This window comes from Podarcis liolepis (assembly GCF_965112155.1).
Source record: "Podarcis liolepis genome assembly, chromosome: 5".
Lineage (NCBI taxonomy): Eukaryota > Metazoa > Chordata > Lepidosauria > Squamata > Lacertidae > Podarcis > Podarcis liolepis.
Genome location: NC_139556.1, coordinates 1,984,625 through 2,000,055, shown reverse-complemented (window position 1 = coordinate 2,000,055; position 15,431 = coordinate 1,984,625). Strand labels below are relative to the sequence as shown.

Sequence of the window (15,431 nt, the reverse complement as noted above, 5' to 3'; positions counted from 1 at the left end):
CTGTAAGACCTATTACAGTCGTTAAGAGTCGTCAACAGGCTCATCTCAGCTATCTGCCAATCTCCCATTCCCACCACCCTTCTGAGTAATACCCCTCCCCACCTTCTCACTATATAGAAGGATCTGGCAACTTCTGTTTCAGTGTATCTGAAGAAGTGTGCATGCACACGAAAGCTTATACCAAGAACTAACTTAGTTGGTCTTTAAGGTGCTACAGGAAGGAATTTTTTTATTTTGCTAAATATAAGTAAGCTCTAAGGCACCTGGTCAGACTTTGGGAGCTTGGCTTTCTCACCCCACCTTTGGGCATAGATAAGCAGGACAAAGCAAAAAGCGTCGCTTACCATTTAAAGAGTCTTTAATGATCACAGCAAAAGAAGAAAGCAGCCATTCTCGGAATGACCAATTAAGGTTTCCACCCACTTCCTCCCTAGTCACTTTCGCCTCTTGCAACCTGATCTTGCAACCATATGCTTTTTGTGGAGCTACCTTATCTGCTCTCCGTGACCTTGGGCGGATAGGCTGGACACTTTCCAGTGAGAGAGAGTCTGTTAGCTCTCTCTCTTCCAGTTCTTCTTCACTTTGCTGTTCACTCCCCAGTTCATCCCAACTTTTGTCTTCAGAACTAGTCTTAGGGATGACCTGGTTGTCCAGACATGACCCTGTTATTGCATGGGGTCAGAGATCCATAACGTTTGCTTCAGCATATTGTTACCTCCACTCTTTGGGCTACAAATCCCCGGAAGTTGCAGCGGTATTTGGGGCAGGAGTGCTGAGTACTTTATCAGGGAAGGAGAGCCAGCTGCCCGGAGAGTACTTATGTCATATTGGCTGTTTGAGTTGTTCTCGGCTGCAACTTACTTATGGACAGGGTGGTTCATAATATAAAAGCATTTTAACTTTATTTTTAGATTTCTGTAATTTATTCATAAAACACTTTAAATGTTTGTGAAAGTCAGCAGAATTTAATGCTTAATGATACTAGAAGTGACTACTTCCAATGATGCCTTATTGCCTAGCTAATTTGGCAACTCCACTGGACAAAATCTGTGGCCAGACGATTTTGGCAATTACTGCATCAAGTGACTCACACCCTAATCCTACCAATGGGCTGTGAACATCAGCTGGTCCATGCTCAAGAGGAAGCCCAAAGGAGTGAGAGAGAAAACAAAGGCAGAAGTAAGACATCTTGGAGGAAAATCACTCTCCCCACCACTTGGTTGCTGAGTAAAACAAAATTGGGAGGGCTGGGGGCAGTTCTTTACTCTGGAAACTAATTACAATTTTCTTTCCTTCCCCTCTTTCTTCTTAAATCCCACCTCAGTTATTAAAAATCTACAAGAGCATTTCACAGAGACACAAAATGGAAGCCTGCCAGTCTATTCAGAGCCAACTCCGAGTAGGTCACTCTTGGCTCAGTAGCAAACCACAAATGGAGCACAAGGAAAGGACAAACCCTGTTCTCTCACACACAAGCCTCCAGCCTAAATTCTTTTCTCCTCTTCCAAAACGTGGACCTGCTACAGTCATTGAAGAAAAAGTAATCTACAGAGAGCCAAAAAGATCTCCACTAGGGAGTTCTAACAGTTGCCAATAAGTCATTGCATCCATTGCCCACCCCCACCCCCACCCAAGAAAACTAATAGCAGGAATGACAGCTATTAAGAGCAGAAGCTTCCCTGAATAACATTTTAATTTTTCACACACCCAGCGAAGGATGCTTTCATAATAAGTGTGAGCGCCTCACCAAGCTTCTTTATCCATAGACCAAGGCTTTGCACCCGGGACCCTAGTAGGGAAGGGAAAGCAGCTGAAAAGCCAAGCACCCCTTCTTTCTTCTGAGCTGACTTGACAGAAGTAGGAAAGGAGATGTCTGCTCTCAATGCCACTGATAAACAACACTTCAAGAAAATTTCAAAGTCCGTTTACAAAGTAAGAACATCAATCGAAATACACAAAAAACATAAAAGCCAATTTAAAACACAAACGCTAGCATAAGAAATCAGCAGCAGAAATAAGATAAATTCAAGTAGGAAATAGGAACGTCTTTATTTACTTCCCAAAAGAAACAAGTGATCAAATGAACTTCCTGAGGGTCAGGATTCCATCGTTTCAGGGCCACCACAGGAGGAAAAAAACCACTGCTTTGTTGCACAGATTTACGTCACAGGTACTTTTGTCCTTAAATCAAGCCCAAGAGCAACACTGTGTTTCTTTATGGGCAAGTGTTTCTGTGAAGCATTAAAAAGGGACATTTACCGGAGCTGAACTCTGCTTCCTTGTGAAATCTTGTGTGGCCATGTGGGTCATGAGTCTTTGGCTTTCCTGCCCAACTGGTTCCTTCCCTTCGGGTAAAGCCTTGGTTTTTACACAGACTCTGATGTTTTCATTAATCACTGATAAAAAGGCAATATAGAAATGCTATAAGTGAAACAATGTCTACCATGCTGCCGCCTCTCCTTCCTTCCTTCCTTCCTTCCTTCCTTCCTTCCTTCCTTCCTTCTTCTGCTTCTTCTTCCAACAGTTTTAAAGGGTTTTTCTTGTGTTTTTAAATGTTCATAGTCACCTTAAGTACTATTTAAAGGTAGCTGTAAGCCATCTAAATAAATAAATAGTAAATGCTCGGAATATGCAATCCCTGAAATCGCCAATTAATAAGGATCGAGTATAAAGGTAGAAAATGGCCTTTGCTCAAGACTCTCAAGAGCAACCATCAGCCAGAGCAAAAATCATGGTCTAGAATGGACCTATGGTCTGGTTCAGTGTAAGGCAGCTCCATAATCACATGGCTGTGATATTTGCTCACAGACCTCTGCGATGTGGGAAGCAGCTTCAATGTTGCTATGTCCGTGCTTAATGCAAGCAGCTGTCTCAAAGTAACTTTTGCATGGTCTTAAAGTATCATACACAGAGTATGGCTGCCTAAACATGCCCAGAGGAAGTCAAGAAATGAGAGCACAAAAGACACCAGGCTGACACGAGGTAAGATCTTGGATACATAAGTCAATGCCCTCAATATTATGATGACAGGCCAGACGCCCTTTCTTCAGGGATGAGACTGGAGGCACAAAGAAGGACAGGGAATTGCACTCTGAGCCAGCCCCAGAAGCACCTAAGAAACTAGAAGCAGTTGAAGACACAGAGTATGAGGTGAGGTACCACAAAAGCTTGCAGGAACTGGGGTAGAAGGGGGTAGGGAGGTGGTAAGAGTGTGGGAACACTGGGCTGGTAGTGGTGAGGAGCACAGGGAGGGGCTAGGGAGGGGCAGATGGGGCGGGCTGCCCCAGGGGGCACTTGGCCGGTGGAGTGTGGTGGTGGGGAGCCACTGGACGGCTCCTTCGCTGTGCTGGCACTCTTCTTACCTGGCAACTAACTCTTTTCCTTTGAAGCAGACGGGTGGGCTGCTGCTCTCTCTGGTTTTGCAACTGTGAGGGAAAGAAAACCTGGAGAGAGGAAGGGGTGGGGGGGAAGGCTGCCCTCCAAGCAAAGTTGGAGTAAACAGTAATGTGTACACAACCCAGCCAACCTCCTGAAATATCATTTCTTCTTGTTTTCTTCGCCTCAACATCTCAGAGATCAATTAAAAGTGGTGAAGAGATCAGACCATCTCCCCCGCTGAGGAGTGTAACTCAGAGTTCCTTCCACCAAAACAACTCCTTACCATCTAATCCATCAATGCCGGAACTGGAGTCCTCATACTCCCCCGAGCGGCATAGACCCGACATACAAACGGTACCAGTACGCCGAACATCCCCTGTACCTTTGCCAGCATCAGGTCTGGGGAGTGTTCCAACTACTTCAAAAAATGGCCCGGATTTGATTGAAGACCCGACCGGACATATAAACCAAATGGTTTCATCGGCGACCTTTAGACCTTGCGGTGGGGCAGTCTCAGCAAACCCTGTGGAGTTTCCCACTGAAGTGTCCGCCCTTGGGTTAGCCAGCGGGAGACCCGTTTTGTCGTCCCAGTCAGAATACCTCACTACCAACTTCAAGACTAGGTACCTTCAGCAGGTGCCTGCCATGCAAAGTAAAATAACTGACTTTTTCGTGGGGTCTGCCTTGCCTCCAAAGGACTCACATCCCTCCCTGAAATGACAGCGAATTGGTTACAACAGGAACTCCCCCCTATCAGTCCTCAGCTGGAACATTGCGGGCTGGAGGGGGAAAAAACTTGACCCAGAATTCTTGGAGTATATTAACCTGTTTCATATCATCTTGTTCCAAGAATCGTGGGAAGTAGAGAGAATTGATCTAAATGGCTTTGAGCTTCTAGAACTCCCTGCCTGCCCCTCCCTGAAAGGAGGCCGCCCTAAAGGGGGCCTAATAATAGGCATCTCTCTCAACTTACATTCTAAATTTACTCTAGTACAGGCCTTGCCTCCTTACGCCCTTACCGGACTGATTGCGGGGGAAAAGATCTCACTTCTAGTTACAAATGTTTACTTGCCACCCGGGGGTTCTTCCTCCGAACTGGGCTCTAAATGGGGCTCGCTAGAAGAGCATTTGCTCTCATGCTATGTCAAGTTTCCTAACACCCCGGCCATAATAGGTGGCGATTTTAATGCCCGCACAGCAGCAAATTGGGACTCGCTGACCAAAGCCAAATGGTGGGTTACCCCAAACCTTGATAATTATGATCTGGAACATATCATGAGGAGAACTTCTAAAGACCAACGAGTTAATGAGGCTGGAGTATTCCTCTACCAAATGGCCATCCGTTTAAATCTGGTCCCCCTAAATGGCACATGCCTCCCTGATATTCCAGGGGATTTCACTCACCTGAGTGTTAAATCAAACAGCGTCCTCGATTACCTGCTGGTCTCCAGTGATCTACTTAAGTGTATTTCCTCCTTTAAGATCGAGAATGTACAATCTAGTGATCATCTTCCCCTTGTAGCCAAGCTTTCCCTGAATTGGCAGTCGGAGGCCTATAGACATGCGACCCAGATGGTAACCAACGTATCTCTCCAAGTAAGAGGAATCAAATGGTCGGAGACCCAGGCTCAAAGGTATCAGGAATTCTTTCAAAAAGAAATCCTCGGGCCCCATCCCTACATAGGCTCTGCCTCAGACGAGCATAGCATAGTGTTGAAACGCTTCCACCATCATACGACTGATCTTACGTCTTTCTTCAGGTTACCACCCAAAATATTAAATCGAAACGAGTATACTTACGGTGCCCCCTGGTATAACTCTCAGTGCAAAGAAGCAAGACAGCGCCTTCGTGCTATATATAATGTATATAAGACCTCCGATGCATCTACTCTGCCAGCTAGTTATGCACAAGCCAAGCAAGTTTACAAACGCACGCAGAAAATTGCCAAACGTGAGTGGCAACATAATCGCTGGCAGGCCTTGATTACTGCTTCAAAATCACATAGATCCAGGGAATTCTGGTCTCTGATTAACAGAAGGGTGAGGAAATACCCAAGGGCAGTCATCCCTGCACCGACATGGGAATTGTTCCTGAAGAAATGTTTCTCACAGGCAGATGCTCCCTCCGACCATCTGATGCATCTGTTTTCCCACCTACCTATTTGGCCTCCCACCGATCCTGACGAAATAGCCAAGCTAATAGCCCAGCTGAAACCGGGCAAAGCCCCAGGGCCCGACCTGATCCCTGCTGAAGCCATCAAACTACACCCAAAATGGTGGGCTGGCATCTTGGCCAAAACCTTCGACGCAATCAACGCTTCTGGTCTCATCCCCAAAATATGGAAGGAGGCCATTATAGTACCAATTCATAAAAAAGGTTCTCCAATGGAGCCGGAAAATTACCGTAACATCAGCCTCCTTTCGATCATAGGGAAAATTTATGCCAGCTTTTTGTTGACGAAACTATTGCGATGGGTAGATGAGACTAACCAGATTGGCCACGAACAAGCAGGGTTCAGAATTAAACGCTCTACAACTGATCACGCAATAGTTCTTTACCATCTGGCACGGAAGTACTCCTCCCCTCCCCGGGGCTACCTGTGTGCTGCCTTCTTAGATCTTAAGGCAGCCTTTGACAGCGTTCCTAGAAATATTCTTTGGGAGAAACTTGCGAAACAGGGCATTGATAGAAGACTCTTATGGCTTATAAGTCAGCTCCATGAAGGTACCCTTGCCAGAGTGAGACTTACTCCTGCGGGCGACCTCACCAATTCGATACCAATAAACAAGGGAGTGCGCCAAGGATGTATATTGGCTCCCTGCCTATTCAATCTATTCATCAGCGACATGCGAGCACCCCTAGTCAACTCATCTCCAAGTACACATGCGCCTAGACTAGCGGATTACCGCTGTCCACTCCTTTTATATGCAGACAACGCGGTAATTCTATCTTATACACGTGTTGGACTAACCAGAGCTCTGAAGATCTTTGCCACGTATTGTCAACTCAACCAATTAACCATCAACCATGCTAAATCTAAGATCCTGATTTTCGCCAGAAGTCGGAGATTATACGAATGGAAGCTTGGTGGAGCAAAAATAGAGCAAGTCCTAAAATTTCAATACCTAGGAGTCATTTTTCAACACAATTTGGGGTGGAAAGCACAAATTCAACACCTCCTTAACAAGGCCAAAACTCTGTCATATGCGCTCCTCCGATTTTTCTTTTCGGATGGAGCTTTGCATGTTCCCTCGGCCCTAAAGGTGTTCAAGGCAAAAGTGGTACCCGTGCTTGCTTATGCTGCCCCGCTCTGGGCCGTGATGACAGACCTTGCTCCTCTTGAGACTCTGCAAAACCAATTCCTACGTCGGCTCCTAATGCTCCCCCTGTGCGTAAGCAACGCAGCCATGCGACTAGAATTGAAGATCGCATCCTTAGAAACTTGCCTGTGGAAGCAAGTCTTCAATTATTGGTTATCATTGTGGCATAGATTACCAGACCATTACCTTGTCCAATGCTTATGGCGAGATGAATTCTCCAGCCTTTGGACTAGTAGAATTCATGCCAAACTCCTGAGCTATGGAATCTCTCCCTTAGATTCCCTAAAACTAGATCAAATCACTGCTCAAAGACTGATCCGCCAAAGACTGGATGACATCGATTTACAGCGAAATTATACGCTGGGGGGAGGTGTTTGTTCGCCCCAGAACATTGGTATCACTTTAACTTACCGCGTTCCATCATACCTCTCCTCCCTTTCGAATGTTGCCCATAGGCTGGCCTTCACCAAAGCGAGATTTAACGTTTTTCCCTCCAATGTCCTGAGACATAGATTCTCAAAGGGCCAAGCCTCCGCCATGTGCGAATGTGATAAGGAGACGCCAGAGTCGCTTCAGCACATTATGTTCACTTGCCCCTTATTCAAGGTGCCACGGGCAAATTTGTTGGGATCAATCATTCAGAAACTAGAGGGTACCCCACCAAAATTCCACCTTGCCCAAATCTTGCAGGATAAGGATACCCATACGACCCTGAAAGTGGCTAGGTTCCTGGTCGCTGTCCTTACCCAAAAGCATTGCCAAGGAGCACCACAAGCTAATTAAGGCGTAGTATGCCATTCCATCTTATAGTATTTTATTGTTATAGTAGTGTTTTAGCGGCTGTTTTTTCCCACGTGCACAAGCTGTTATTTATGTCTTGTTTTTATCTGTATGGGCCTATGGCCGTAATAAATTATTATTATTATTATTATTATCAGACCATCACCCGCTATCCTTTTTGGAAACAGAATCTTTTGTCATGATTAAATAATTTAAATGGCAAGTTCACAAGATAAGCACTTTGGAGTGTTGCTTGCTTATAATGTGTGTGTGTGTGTGTGTGTGTGTGTGTGTGTGTGTGTGTTTGGATATAGAGGTCCACATACATGTGAATACATAATGAGGGCACTGCTGCAAACAACCAGCTACAAAAACTGAGTCTTGTTTATACTGAAAATAAAATACATGCAATGAAAGAAATGTGATGCTGACATCCCTTCCTTTAATTTTGAAGGAAAATGTAGCCAATCCACTTTAAATTCTTTAATTGCAGTGGATCAGCAGCCAGTATTTTTTTAAAGAAACTTGTGGAGTGTTTATTCTGTTGTTGTTTATTCTTTTATATTATTCTTTAGAGTTTTATACTGCAAGTCTTTACATGTCTACGCAGAAGTCCCACTGAATGAAGCCTACGCCTAGGCAACTGTGTAAAGATTGTGCAGTCGTATACTGCGATCTTAAGCATAATTACTCAGAAATAAGTCCCACTGAGTCCAACAGGATTTACTCAGATAGACCTCAGGTAGATAATCTGAAAATGGCCTCGGTCCAGTATACCTGAAGGAGCGTCTCCTTCCCCATTGTTCAGCCCAGACACTGAGGTCCAGCTCTGAGGGCCTTCTGGCGGTTCCCTCACTGCGAGATGTGAGGTTACAGGGAACCAGGCAGAGGGCCTTCTTGGTAGTGGCACCCACCCTGTGGAACGTCCTCCCATCAGACGTCAAGGAAATAAACAACTAGCTGACTTTTAGAAGACATCTGAAGGCAGCCCTGTTTAGGGAAGTTTTTTATGTCTGATGTTTTATTGTATTTTTAATATTTTGTTGGAAGCCGCCCAGAGTGGCTAGGGAAACCCAGCCAGATGAGTGGGGTATAAATAATTATAATGATAACTGTTGCAAATGGAAGTTCTACTTTTGACAAACAATTTACTTTTACAGTCATACTACTTCTTAGGATTCTTCCAATGATCAATTAGTCTCTGAGGAGATCTACTTTTTAATGTGCTTTAAGAACAAATGTGTCGAGGGGTGTGTAGATGTGCGTGTTGTGTATGCAAATGTGTGCTGGAAGGTGGGTGTGGGGGCCTAACGGAGTCTTTGACCCGGGTGCAAGAAAGCCTGGTTTTGTTTGGCCACACTTGGCATGCTGGCTGTGGGGCTCCCAGATGAGGAACAGTGAGGGGGAGGCAAACTCAGTGACTGCCCCAGGTGGGAAAAGCCCCAGCTACGCCACTGTAGGGGAACCCGCACTTGCGCCTACCAGCAAACTGGTGCATTTCTGCCCTTGCTGCCTTCCTGTTCTGCCCCATCCCTGTCTGGCAAGCAGCAGAGGAGAGGGCAGCATAGCAGTACTGGCCAACATGCCCCCCTGCAACCGGGCACTTTCACAAGAACGGGCCTGTGGTGCTGGCCCAAGGCTGCCATGTCGTCCTCCTCTGACTCAGAAGAATTCATCTCAGACTGCTGCTGAAACAACAGCTACGCTACTTGCAGCTTACAAGGTCAATGATCACAGGAAAACACAAACAGATACAGCATGGTTTAAAGGGTGCAGTATCAGACCAGAGCTACAGGCTGAAGGAAAAAGGGGAAAGAAGAGAAAGAGGGCAGTACTGGCAACAGAAGGAGGTGAGGAAAAAATGGTGAGTTGTCTCACATTTACAAAGCCAAGCTAGACCTGAACAAAACTGGAAGCTGAGAAGACTCAGAGCAGATGGCCTGAGGGTGCTACTATATTGCTCTCATGGGGCTTATGGGGCCAAGAAGATGAGAGAGGGAATTCGTGCAGGAGTCAGAATTGCTTCACACTCACTGGGACACTGGTGGAAATGCGTGTGAAGGATAGATGTATATCCACGGACTCTATAAATATACTAAGTAGTACATTTGCAAAGCTAAGCAGGGGCCAGTATGCTTTCAAATTTCACCTTTCTCTCAGATTCATTCTATAACCAGCCATATAAAGACAATAATAATGGCCAACTTACAGAATTGCCAGAAGGATTACTGGCATGTGTCATGAAGCACTTTCAACATTCTAAACTACCCACAGAAAATATTGAGTAGTGTTTTTTACTGCCCCCAGATCCACATTCATATATTTGATTAAGAGATTACCAAAATGATCTAGAGGTGGGTGTGGGAAGGGGAGATCCCATCAATTCATGTGCTGCTGCAGTGCGCACTTTAAGGAGCACATGCTGCACAGTAAACACTCATTGTGAATCTGTACTATACGATGTTTGCCTTGTCAACAGCTTCAGCTCACAGAGCAGATTAAAGAAGTCAAAGCAACAATGACTCCAATATATTAGTTACTGTTTGGTAACAGCTAATTTGGAAAGTTATTTTAAAATAAAATCAAATCAGTGTTTGTGTGTGGTATGTGAGCATAGCTAGCTACAGATATAGATATTTTTGCTCAAATAATCCTTTGGTAAACAGTCATACTTAACATTTGAATAATGCAGTACCTTTATTTATTTTTTTCATATTGACCACTTATAACCATGCAGAACTGACCAAATCTTTGGAAAATAAGTATTACTCAGCATGGGAACCTGAAGCCAGTTCTGACAGAGTGCTACAAACTTGGCTGAAACCTGCCTTGCAAATAAATTCACAGACGTTAATAGCCAATTAATAGACCACAGAAAAATTACGAACCCGCTAGCCTACACACCTTCAACGTTAAGCCATTTGTTTGAACATGTCATAACAATCTTTTTAAATTTTTGTTGTCACCTGGATGCAATTCTCACTTGCCACAAGCACCCAAGCAAATGACCATTGCAAAACCAAGATGAAAGTATATGAGCGAAGAAGTATCGAGAAGAGTATAAGCACAACATGAATGACACCATTTCATTTTGGACTGGAATATCTGGAATAATTTCCATCCACAATGTATTCTGGTAATGTGCAGGACTCTCTCAGCAGTTATTCTGGCTGCATTATTGCTATAAAGATGAGCACAGGAGTCAAGTTCTAAGTGTTTTAACAATGTTGTGATTAGCAGCATGGATTTGTCAAGAATAGATCCTGCCAGATAAATTTTATCTCTTTTAAAAAATCTTGGTGGATTGTAGGAATGCTCTGGATCGAATCATCTTGATGTCAGCACATATTTTGGTTAGCAAACTGTTTACACTATAGATGGCGATACAAACAATACTCAATGAGTGCTCATCTATGATTTCCCATCAAATGGGGGGAGGCTCTGTTGTGGGCCCAAAACCTTTCAAGATGTCATTCAATTATTTAGGTGATGGGGTAGAGAAAATCCTTATCAAGTTTAGAGATGACAAAAACTCTGAGCAACATCTAACACCTCCTCAGAATACAGCAATAAAATTCAAAATGACTTTGATAGGAGACTGGCCTGAAACAGACAAAAAGGAAAAGGAAATCTTAAGAAAGAAGATTCTGACTAAACATCAGGAAGAACTTTCTGATAATAAGAGCTGTTCGACAAAGGAGCAGTTTTCCTTGGGAGGTTGGTTCTCCATCTGTCATGGGTGCTTTAGCTGAGATTCCTGCACTGCAGGGGTTGGACTAGATGACCCTTGGGGTCCCTTCCAACTCTATAATCCTATGATTCTATGAAACCAACTTAAAAAGAGAGAGAAATGCAACATTCTGCATTTAGGCTAAAACTAAAATAAAACATGTAGGATTGGAGATACCTGGCTTGGCAGTGCTACATGTGAAAAGGAACTTGGGATCGTAGTCAATTACAAGCCAAATATAAATCAGCCGTGCAGCATAGTTACAATAAAGGATAATGTGATTTTAAGCTGTATTAATAGAACAGTTTCCAAGTTTGGGGGTGTAAAATATCCACTTTATTCTGCATTAGTACAATTGCATCTGGAGTACTATGTCCAGTTCCAAGCACCACACTTTAAGAAAGGTATATGCATATGGAATGGATTCAGAAGCAAACAACAGAAATGTTCAATGGTATGGAAACAAGTCCTAGGAGGAAAGATGAAAGAAACTGACTATGTTTCGCCTGGAGAAGAGTGATGGGGAATACTATACCTGAAGGGTTGCCACAAAAAGGGGGCAAAGACTTGTTCTTTTTGCCCCAAGACAAGATCTAAAGGGCTCAGGTTACAATTAAGAAGTCTCCAGCTGAACTTCAGGAGAAACGTCTTGATGATATGAGCAGTTTGATAATAGAACTAAGGCCCTTAATAAACTGATTCTTGCACACCTAATGTCAGCACTCTTCACACAGTCAGTCCCAACCTGCACACAATCTCTGCAGACATGAGCATGCCCTAAAGCTGCATGGAGAAGTTGATGTCCAATTGCCATGATCAGGTAAGTTTATTCTCACTCATGACAGCCATGTATGTAATGTAGGTTATATTGTGCTGCCAGATTATCTTTTCTGAAATCAACATTTTATTAATTAGACATCTATTTCAAACAGGTGTACATATTTGCAATTTAAAAACAAACCAATTCCCGCCCTAAGGGAAGCATTAAAACTTTGTTGCCTTCAACAAGTATATGATAATTTCCCTCAAGTCCTGTTTTGTCCAAATTGTCAATTCACAAGTTACTCATCTACTGGTATAATTTCTAAGTATTATGGAAGTGAAGTATTGCAATGGCTACAGTCCTGAACATACCAATGTAGAACTACTGTACTGTGTTTCCAGACAACTATGCATGGATTGAGAATTAACAGCTCAATATATTTCTTTTTACATAAAATTAGTAAGTGAAACTAAACCTCTGCCTGTGGGCCAGAACTGTCTGCAACAGAATTACTGCACATGCCTTACTCAGCAAAATATCAACTAGCTAAGATATTTCTCTCTCTGCCAATGACATTTTTGCAGAAGGCCCTACAATTTTTTTAAAACTATCAGCCAAATGAGGGTGACCAAAATTAAAAATAAAATCAGCTAATACCTGAACAGAAAACAACAGGTTAGTCACCAACTGCAGTATTTCTCTTTGTTTCTTTTACTGCAATACAGAGTTTTCTTAAAAGTGTTCCAATCTCTCTGGGATGGTACTTTAGTGGAACTAGATACATGTAGCACTTTATTTAAATTAGTCAAAACCATAATATTTCCTCATAAAGACTAGAAGCAAGAATAACGAATGTTTGTGAGGAGAGTCCCCCTATCCTTTGATAAGCAGAAATTCACCAGGTGAAGCTTCCAGCAGAGAGTTTTACTGATAAGGAGACTTTAGAGCAGCTGATATAGGCACAGTCGTTTCGCCAGGGAGAAAAGGGAAGCAGCACTAATTGTGTACATTATACATCATCCAGACATCCTAGAATCACAGAACTCTGGAGTTGGAAGAGGCATCAGGTGCAGTGCAAGAATTTCAACTAAGTCATACCAGGAAGGAGAGTCCACCACCTCTCTGTGGACTAAGCTGCAATCCTAGAGTACCCACTTACTTAAATCCCATTGAACCCAACAGAATTTACTTCTACACAAATATGTACTATAAGATGATTAATAAACTACCATTTAACCCAGCATGATCTCTAGACAATTCTACATTTCTGAGGCACATTCCTTCTTCTGCCCCATTTTCCTATGTAAAAGATTTAATATCGTAAAAGTCGGCATGTTTTGTCCTCTGTGAATAACCTGAGGCCATGATACTGAAAACTAGAGGAACAGGTGCCTGGATATTTGAAAAACAAAAGATCATTTTTTAAAAGATGTTATAAGATATTTAATTTAAATATTTGTTTTTAGTGGCGCCTCACACTGATCCTCTTTGATTCCATGAGAGGGGACTTCATACAAACAACAGATAAAAATCCTAAAGGACAAACCAACCCCCAAAGCAAGCGGAGAACATAAGGAACAGAAAAGGAACGAGAGATCATAAAAACAATGCTAATAGTAGCAAGAATATAAAAGAATATAACTTTCTCTCACACAGAGAAGCACACACAAAATCTTTGCATATATGTAGTTTCTCATCCCATCTGAAATAACTGTGTGTGTGTGAAATAATAAAAGTATTTTACAGCAGAACCATTTAAAGGAGGAAGAGCAGGCGTTTAACTCAAGTCAGCAATGGAGAAGACATGGAGTGAAGATATTTCTAAGAAATCCAGGACTGTTTCTGTGCTTTAACAGGGGGAGGAGAACCTTTTATATCTTTTCCATTTTCTTTAGAGGGAGAGGGACACACCAAACATTTTGTAGAACTCCCCCCCATGTGGCTTCCAGGCAGTGACCCCAGAACCCAGAACTGCATATGGGGGGGGGTGTGCACAGGACAACATCTCCCCCCCCCCTTCCTTGCCAACCCCCTTCTCCTCTTCGCCCTCCCCACCAAGACTTACTTTTCTCCCTCTTTCTAAACTGGCAGCTGCCCTCAGCCTCTTCTGACTCTGCCAGGCGGCGCTTCGGAGCCTCCTCGGGGGGGAGCGGGACCCCCCTCTCCGCAGGAGGAGGAGGAAGGCGAGGGAGGAAGCGCGGAAGAGGACTCGGGGGGAGCCGGGGAACCCGTCGCCCGGTCCAAAGCCGCGGCTCATAGGAAAGGGGGAGCCAGCACGTTTAATAACTGAATGTGGGGAACAAAACAAACGGGGAGGGAGGGAGGGAAGAGTTTGGCTGGTCAGTCAACTTGCAGGCTGCTGCTGCTGCTGCCGCCGCCGCGGGGATGAGGTCATCGGTGTAAAAATAAAAGCGATGGCGTCATTGGAAACCAATCCCCGGGAATGAGCTCCGCCTGAGGGAAGAGGGCGGCTCCGAGGCGGAGGGAGGGAGGGAGGCCAGCCTCGCCTGCGCAGAGACCTGCCCCCCAGGCACCGGGAGGCAGAGGAGCCCGGGCAGCTCCGCCAACTCGCCCGGCCGGGGCTGCGGCTCCCGCAACTCTCCTCGCGGGCCAGAAAGAGGCCTCCCTCCCTCCCTCCCTCCTGCGCTTTCGCGCTGCTGCTGCTGCTGCTGCTCTCCCTTCTCCCCCCCCCCTTTCTTCTTTAAATGCTTGTAATGTGTCAGAGCATTTCTAAAGTGCCAAGTCACATTGGGGAAGGGCCAGGGCTGCGTGCAATAAAGGCCTTGCTTAAAGCACATCCTAAAAGTACCGCGAGCCCGGATTGCAGCTGCACTTGGTCATTTCCTCGGGGTCTAGATTTGCACGTGGTAGTGAGCAGCTGAAGGGGGTGAGGAGGAGAGGCCCTCTGTCCACACACCTGAGGGGCAAAAGAGTGTCAGGCTGACCCCTGCCTTCATAGCTTGTGTCCAGCAGACCAGGGAGCAGAGGTCACAGGCCAGTCCACTGTGCCTCAGACCTTGTGGCAGGCCAGGGGGGGGGGAGCTGGAAAAAGAGGCAAGGGGGGCAGTTAGTCCTCCCCCTAGACCCAGCCGCTGCTCTTACCTTCCCAGGGGCTGTTACTGCTGCTGCTTCTCGTGAGTAGGCAGAGGGAGCTCGTCCACTCTGCTCTCTGGCCCACAGGGGCACGGGGGGGGGCATGAGTGGCGCAAAAGAGCTGGCTTAAAAGGGGCTGCTTAAAATGATGCTTAGCCAGCTCAGCCCAGCCCCCTTCCTCCTCTAGGCAGGGCGGGGAGAAGCCAGGAGGAGGGAGGGAGGAGGCGCTGCCGTGGTTTGTGTGAGGGAGGGGAGGAATGGAATGGCGCGGGGGCGGGATGGCACCGCCTGAACAAACAGAAACCCCACGCTGATCCACAGACAGTCCGTGGGCCGGATCCTGAAGGCAATTGGGCCTGATCTGGC

The 15,431-nt window shown here is 45.1% G+C and overlaps 1 protein-coding gene across 1 annotated transcript in view; it reads right to left on the bottom strand.

Annotated features, from left to right (window-relative positions):
• DUSP16 (dual specificity phosphatase 16) overlaps window positions 1-14,492 on the bottom strand; it is a 60,110-nt gene extending 45,618 nt beyond the window's left edge. Inside the window, exon 1 of the mRNA XM_083503378.1 lies at window positions 14,038-14,492. The gene's annotated coding sequence lies outside the window, so the exon portion shown is untranslated. The remainder of the gene's footprint in view (window positions 1-14,037) is intronic.
• Window positions 14,493-15,431: the final 939 nt, after the last annotated feature.